Source organism: Bubalus kerabau, chromosome 13, assembly GCF_029407905.1.
Source record: "Bubalus kerabau isolate K-KA32 ecotype Philippines breed swamp buffalo chromosome 13, PCC_UOA_SB_1v2, whole genome shotgun sequence".
In the NCBI taxonomy this organism is placed as follows: domain Eukaryota; kingdom Metazoa; phylum Chordata; class Mammalia; order Artiodactyla; family Bovidae; genus Bubalus; species Bubalus kerabau.
Window position 1 is genome coordinate 77573313 of NC_073636.1, and position 7905 is coordinate 77581217.

Consider the following 7905-nt stretch of genomic DNA (forward strand, 5'->3'; position numbering starts at 1 on the left):
ATGGGGTCAGAAACAGTCAGACACAACTGAGCGACTGAACAACAATGACAAAGCAACCATCAAAACTTAGCCTTTTTTCCTTCTTAAACCTCATGTAAACAGAACCCCCAGACCTTCACAACTGGGAATGTGATTCTTGGAACTGAATAGATCCTCAGTAACAGCTGAGTGAACGAACGTGGGGGACTGCCTCCAACAATCTCTTCCAGAACCATTCCTCTCATGTACTGCGACTCAGTGGCAGCTACGGGACTGTGTATGGGCGATACATCTGACACCATGGGTGCCAAGCCCATAGCCTCTCTCATGCTCCAGTCTCAACCCCATTCTGATTTGGCTCAGGCACCAGGAAGCCTGAGTTTCCAAACACAGACTCCCCTCTCAGCCCCAGGGTGTGAATCTTGATGGACTCAGGCCATGACTCTCAGTCCATCAGACACAGTGACCTCTCCAAAGAAGAAATGTATTTAATGACCTTTCTACTGCCCAGAAATGAAAGTCATAAATAATTAATCTACGACATCACAAGTACTTAAAAACCCATTATAATGCTCTAAGTGGATTATAAAAAAGAAATAAAAGAAAATAATTTGAAATAACATAAATCATATTTCAGCATGTAAATGAACAGCTATAGACACACAAAAAGACATGACGAATTGTCAGATCCTTGCCAACATCTGGAGAATAAGTGTGGATGTAAGGGAATAAGAACAGGAATCGCCCTACAACAGAAGGACAGGAAAAAGAGAGCGAGACTAGAATATAAAGAGCATAATCAGTATACATTAAAATCTTGCAAAAATGTTTTGTTTGGATATGAAACTGACACAGGTTCTAAGCGCAGATGATTAAAGTGGCTCTTCACACATGCAAAAGACCACTCTGTCCTGAGGAGACCGTCCAACACATTGTGGAACATCAAGCTTTCTTAGCCCCACCCTCCTCAATGCCAGCAAAGTCACCAATCATTGAGACAAGCCAAAACGCCCTCATCTCCAACACGTCTCCTGGGGGGCATTACTCTCTGGTAGAAAACCCCTAGCTGGGACTTCCATGTCGGTCCAGTGGCTAAAGATTCTGCATTCTCAACGCAGGGGTCCTGGGTTCGATCCCTGGTCAAGGCACTAGGTCCCACATGCTGCAACTAAGAATTCACAAATAAAAGATCCCCCGTGCCTCAACTAAGACCTGACCCACACAAATAAATATTAGAAGAAAAAAGAAAACCACTGGTCGATGACAACCAGTCCATTTCTTTTGCCAGCAGCTGGTCTAGGAACAAGCATGGGATGCAAGTTTGGCTAAAGTAACACAAGAAAAAAATCCACTGGGAGCTTCTGGAAAAGGTATCCTGAGTCTTATAAAGAAGCAACAGGAAGAAAGACACATTTTTCCTGTCTTTCTGCTTCTGGGCTCTGTGGCCTGAGGTTGAGATACTTGGAGCTGTGGAACCTTCCTGCACAGATCAGGGGGAACTGGGAGTTGAACCCATGGAAAGAAGACGATACAGCTGGAAGCTGGAAGGAACCTGGGTCCTTGAGACACAGCCTCTGAGCTGGCCAAACCCAGAGCTACCCCCTGGCTCCCTTGGTTTATGACATAATAAATTGTCCTTCCTATTGAGCTACTTATTTGGGAGTTTTCTGTTCCTTGAAGCCAAAGATATTCCATTTGTGACAGGTAGGGTCACTCCTGATCATTACCATCATCCCTTCTATTTGGTGAGCAAAGCCTGCAATTTACAAAGAACCAGGACTACCCTCCTACCAGCCCTGTGAAATGTGGGTTATGATCCCCATTTACATGTAGGAATATTTAGGCCAAGGAAGTCAGGCCACAGGCTAAGCAGAAACTAGCTCTGGTCCTGTGCTGAGTCCCACTGCAGAGATCCCTCTCCAACCCACACTGCATCTAGGAGGCCTGGTCAATTCTGTGATTGATGTGGCTTCCAGGCCTCCATACCCTAAATATCCACATGCCCTCATCATCATCACTTCACATTCTCATTAGTGGGGTAACTTCCCTGGATTAAAAACCAGAGCCTCTAGACAGCCCTCATTAAAATATGCATATCTCATCTTGAAAGAACTAATACGTATTTATTAGCACAAATGAGTTCTTCATTAGGTCTCAGATGTGGCAAGCATTGAAAGAAGAGAGACATGGGACAGGTAAGTTTGGAGCTGAGTCTACTTATACTACCAGGATGAGCTTTTATTCATTCACTCATTTTTCATTCATTTATTCATTCATTCATTCCTGCACCCATTCAGTGAAAACTTATTAAGTGCATCCTAGATTGTAGAGGCTGTGCTACGACCTGGAATCCCAGCCTTGAGCCAGCTACTGTTCCGCCCTCACAGAGCTGGCTTTCAAGTGGGACGAGATAGTCAATAATCACATGAGCAGGATCACAGATCTAATAAACCCCATGAAGAAAATAGTCCAGTATGATGGAACAGGAAGAGACTCCATAGGAGACAGGAGCTTCCTTAGACAAGGTGGTCAGGGAGGCCCCAGGTGGAGGAGCTAAGACCTACTTGGCGGGCCCCTTTCCCATGGCAACATGGGCCTATGAGAACGGCCCCTTGGGCCCAGGAGTCTGGCCTGAGGCATGGGCGATGCCAAGCAGAGGCGGGCACAGGATGTAAAGGATGACACAAGAGGCCAGAGGCAGCACCCCTCATCTGCACTTCCGTGGGGGCTGTGAAATTCAGGAGTACTGTGGGGTCAGGCAGGAGCACCAGGGAAATCCAGAGCCAGGCTGAACTGTCTTTGCTCTGGAATTTCCTATGCCCAAGAGGGCAGAGTCTCCAGTGTGCAGAGTGGAGCTGGAGAGTCATTGTCCAAAGGGAGGAGGAATAAGGACCATCAACACGGTGCTCCTTCACCAAGTCCGCTCTCGGGGATCTTGTTTGTTTAATCGGGCTTCTGAGGGTAGGGGGCACTGATCAGATTGGGGGAGGGTGTTGTGCCAGCATAGAAGTCTTGTGAAAGATACACACACACCCATACACACACACACATCCACGAGTGAGGCTACTATTTATTAATCGCTGTAATTAAGACGGAAGCTCTTTCTGGAGCAAACACGTCTCTTTGGGAACTGACATGGAGACAGAAGCGTGATTCCTGCAGAATCAAACAAATCCTGTTTCTACCTCCTCACTAGTTAGTTCTGCAGTATCAAAGGGATTATCCAGGAGGGAAGATCTGAAGAAGAATTAGCTACAGGCCATGCTGTTATCCACCAAGGCGCCTATTGTTAAACCTGAATCATGAATGGGGAGAAGGAAGTGGCCGCCCTCCCTTCACCGGGCGCCCCGATGGAGCAGGATAAGTCTACCGCAAGTCATGTTCTTGGAGGCGGTTACCAAGTTCTGGTTTCCAAGGAATCTCTGGAAGTCAGCGTCACCATCCCCTGGGCACACACAGGGCTGCACTTCTGGTCCCCTGTGGCGGTGGCCACGTGACTCCTCCTGGCCAATGAGCGGTGAGCACAGTGATCAGGTCACCCACAGGCTGGGGAAATTAACAGCCAGGGCAAGACCCCTCCCCAAACTCTTCTTCTTTCTGCCAGGTCCGTGGTGACATCAGAGAGGGCAGACCCCTTCACCCAGGGTCACGAGGAGGAGACTGAGCCCAGCTCCCAGCCACCCTCTGGGGACCTGCAGTCTGAGTAAGGAATCAGCCTTGATGGTTCAGGCCTCTTAGCTCAGGAGACTGCTTGTTAGGCAGCAAAACCCAGCCCACCTGACTGTGTATCAAGTGTTCAGACAGATCCAGAACCCAAGGGGAGAACCGTCCCCATTTGCTGAGCTCCTCCATGGCCCAGGCACTGTGCTCAGTCGTACAATGTATACAATGTGTATGACAAATATCCGTGTGGTAATTATTCTTCTCCACTTTACAAAGGAGGAAATAACAGAAACAGCCGCATCCCCTGAGCAGGGACGATGTGGCAGGGACTTGTTACAAACGCACTTGAACAGAACTTTTTCAGGCCTCATACTAGCCCGGGAGGGAAATGCTTTTATTTATTCCCATTTTACAAATAAGAAAACTGAGGCTCAGAGTGGTCATGCATATACCCAGGACCACAGAGCCAGTAAGTGGCAGAGGTGGAATCTGAACCAAGGCCCCTCTGACTCATTTCCAGTTCCTGCTGACGTCACCCTGGGTCTCTGGAGGGGACCTGAGGGCTGGGGCAGCCTGTGGGGTGCAGATACCCAGGGGCCGTGTGTTCTACACTCTCTGCCACTGGAAGAGGGTGTCCACCGGAAGTGCTAGTGTGGGAGCAGCACAGGCTTGCATCCTCGGTTCCTGGAGGCTGGAGGGAGATGACACCCATGGGTAGAGGCTGTGTGGTCACACAACCCTTCACCCACTTTGCATTCAGCCAAGCAGTCTTCCTCCTCTGATCTCCATGCCTCTTGGTCTGGAATGGACCCTCCTTTGAATAAACCTCATTGATTCCGCCTAATTAGCTCCTCAAATGAAATCACGGGTTATTTTGGGAACAGCATCCTCACAAATGTTTCCCTGGAGCATTCAGGTGGAAAATGCAGATAAACTCACCTCTTTGTAAAATAAATGAACACATTTCATCCCCAGTCCCCAGGGCCCCAGCCTATCCCAGGCCCGGGCTTCACCTCCACAAAAGGCCTGAATCTTAGACTCTTGGAGTTGCCTCAAATGAGGCTGTGTCTTGAGTCAAAGAAACTGTGGGCTATGCTGCCAAATAGCCATCGCGGCTTCCTGGGCAGTTCTGTGACCCGGTGCTGATCACAGGCTTTACCTGTGCTCATGAGCCAAGACCCACACCAGCCCCGGGAGGAGCACATGGCCGTGAGCCCATGCTACAGACAGGGAGACTGAGGCACAGAAACCAAGTCACTTGCCCAGGAATTTGAACCCAGGAAGTCAGGCCACTAAGTTCAAGCACTGAATCACCTACGTCTTCACTTGTCTGTCTGTCCTGGTCCTCATGTCTCAGCACACCTGGAATCAGTGTGGTTGTTTTTAATCAATGCAGCTCTCATTTTGTGAATAGTATAAGATGGCTATTCATTTGTTCATGTCAACATTTCAGCCAGTCCATGGTTTTCAAAACCCTGTTTTGCCATTTCTTCACTTTTTATATAGCAGGAGCCCCCCAGGATGGAATCACCCTGAGGCTTTCCTCTCTAACAGATCCCACTCTCAGGGGCAGCGTCTCTCGTTCCGCCAGCTGCAGGCAGACCTGGGGGTGAGGATGCCGTGTGCCCAAACCCCACCCCTGGTGTCCCTGAGCCCCATGACCCTGAGGGAACCCTCCAGCAACCCCCCCCATCTCCACAGCAGGAGGACGGCGATCACAGTGCCCCTCTCGGATCTGCTGGGAGGAGTCAAGGAGGTGACATACACGTGGGAACCGAGCCCAGCACCTGTTAGGTGTTCAGTTAACTCAGAACATCACATCGACTGTTCAGTCTCAGACAGGCACAGGGATCCTGCTCCTCTGTTAACTGGGAGGAAAGAGGTTAGATGTCCTTCATGTCCACCAGACAGGGTCAGACACTCTGGATGCTGCCACTGAGTCAGACCCGTGGAACAGAGGAGGGGTTCATGGGGGAGGGAGGCAGGGTGGTCCCGCCCCTTGGCACAGCTGAGGCTCTGCACACAGGACCCTGGTCTGGCTTGGCCGCAGACAGGACACAGACTTGGCAGCCCCTCCCACGGGCCCCCCAAGCAACAGCACCAGGACCCCCGCCAGCTCCCTCCCAGCGGGTGCGGGAAAGATGGAGGGCAGCCCCGCCACCCGCATCCGAGCCCCCCACCCCCACCTCCAGAAGGGCCGGTCCCCTGCAGCCTGCAGCTCCATCGTCCTCCAGTCAGAGCGAAAACAAGTCCCACCCGCCAGGGTCTTCCCGCACTCTTTTCCTCAGAGCTGTTTGGGCCAAAAGCCAGGAAGGAGAGTGGCCAGTCTGTGCGGCCCCCGCAGGGCTGGCCATCCTCCCCACAGCGCGTCTGCGGGGTCCTGTCCCCAGGACAGCCCACCTCCTCCCCATCATGTGTCACCCCCACAGTCCTGGGGGGCTCTGGGGAAGCACAGAGTTGACTGAGGGCAGCTCCCTGTTACCCAGGGACCCTCAGCAGGGCCAGAAGAGGGGGCAGAGGATGGAGAGGCTTTGATGGAGAGAGGGGACATGGTTAAAGGATCTGGAAAGATCTGGAGGCTGAAGCCAAAGCAGCAGGGATGGACCCCAGGAAGGACGCCGGGGTCGCTCTGCACTGGGAACCTGGGCCTGGAAAGTGCTGGAAGAAACAGCAGAGAGGATGGGGCAGTGCCCTCCTGAGTGCTGGGCAGAGGCTGGCTGAAGCCTGCCCAGGAGGGAATGGGCTTCTGGGACCGGACCCCTCGCCGGAGCCCCTCGAAACTTCTGGGTGGGAAGGGACAAGGGCCGAAGGCTGTGACAGGGACTCAGGGAGAGGAGCCTCCGACCTCCCCTCTCCATTACAGCCCATTACTGCCCCTGGACCACACCCCAGCTGCGACCCTGCACTCAAATCCCAACCACTGCCCCTGTGCGAGGAATCGAGCTGCAATAACAGGAGATGAAACTGGCGAAGGTACCAACTCCCAGCACTTCCTTACCTCCAGTCAAGGAGAATCCTGGAGCAAGAGGGCCATGGCTGGCAGGGGCTCCGCTGAGTCATCGGGGTCCCAGCCCAGGCTCACTGTTCGGCTCGGCTCGGCCTGACTCGTGAAGGGGACCCTAAAGAGCAGGGGCGGGAGCCACGGGATTCCTGGGGAAGAGCTCATGCGAAGGCCCAGCTCGTGCAAACAGCTGATTCCTCCCTGAGGAGCACTGAGGCCAGAGTGGCAGGGGCAGAGTGAAGATGGAGAGAGGCAAGGCAGGGGGTCAGGGAGCGGGCCAGCCAGGGATCTACAGCAGCCTTGCAGCGGGTGTAGTGTCTTGGGCTTTCACTCAGAGAGGGGTGGGAAGTTCCTGGAGGGTCTGAGAGAGGAGGGACAGGACCTGACGGATCTGATAGGATTTCTCTGGCTACAGTTGTGGGGAGGGGTGGTAAGGGGAGCGTGGGAGCTGGGAGACTAGGGAGAAGCCCAGGACGTTTGCGGTAAACAAATTATCTGGATCAGGGTAGTAGCAGGAAGTGTGGACAGGAGTATCCAAGTGCTCAAAATTCAAAGGAAGGCAAGGGCCACAGAGAGAAAATAAACACTCCCCAGGACGCCGTCTCTTTCCATGGAGAAAAGATTTTCCCAGAAGGCCCCAGAGCACAACGCTTGCATCTCATTGGCCAGACGTGAGTTAACATCCACCAATCAAAGCAAAGGGGCTGGATCCTAAGGTTGGCTAGTATGATGGCAAGGTGGCAAAACCACCTTCATAATCTGTAGGGCCTACTGCAGAATAAAAATGTAGAGCCCTTTATTTAAAATTATTACGAATTTGAAGGCTGTAACAGCAGAGCCTTAAGCTAATCACAAGCTCTTCTGAGCACAGATCCCTACGGAACTGCATAGGTCACACAGCCCGGAAGACAGCCCTGACTCCTTAATTCACCCCCTGAGCTGAGCATGGGGCCCCCGGAGACAGACTGCAGGAGGGAGGGCAGTGGGGAGGTGGCCCCAGTATGGGCTGCAGTCTCAGCAGCCTGAGATCCAGGTGCTTGAGTTACGGCCCTTATAACGGGGTAAAGGCCAAGGGACCTGCTGGGAAGATGTGAGCGACATATATCAAGTGTTTAGAACAGCGTCTCTTACTAATTTCTTTACCTCTAAGGAGGAGATCCGCGTCCTTCCCAGCCTGCTGGTATCACACGACTGTAACCTCAGGACTCCAGGAGAGTTTCCCTTCCCCACCTCCACCACCAGCCTGAGTGCCTGAAGTTCCC

The 7905-nt window shown here is 52.3% G+C and overlaps 1 long non-coding RNA gene across 1 annotated transcript; it reads right to left on the reverse strand.

The window, feature by feature from the left end:
* Positions 1-3912: 3912 nt before the first annotated feature.
* On the reverse strand, positions 3913-7633 carry LOC129626060 (uncharacterized). Its single transcript, XR_008701735.1, has 3 exons — positions 6641-7633; positions 5829-5932; positions 3913-4333 (listed from the first exon to the last, which is right to left on the reverse strand). It is a non-coding gene; the product is annotated as an uncharacterized LOC129626060 (long non-coding RNA).
* Between the last annotated feature and the right edge of the window lie 272 nt (positions 7634-7905).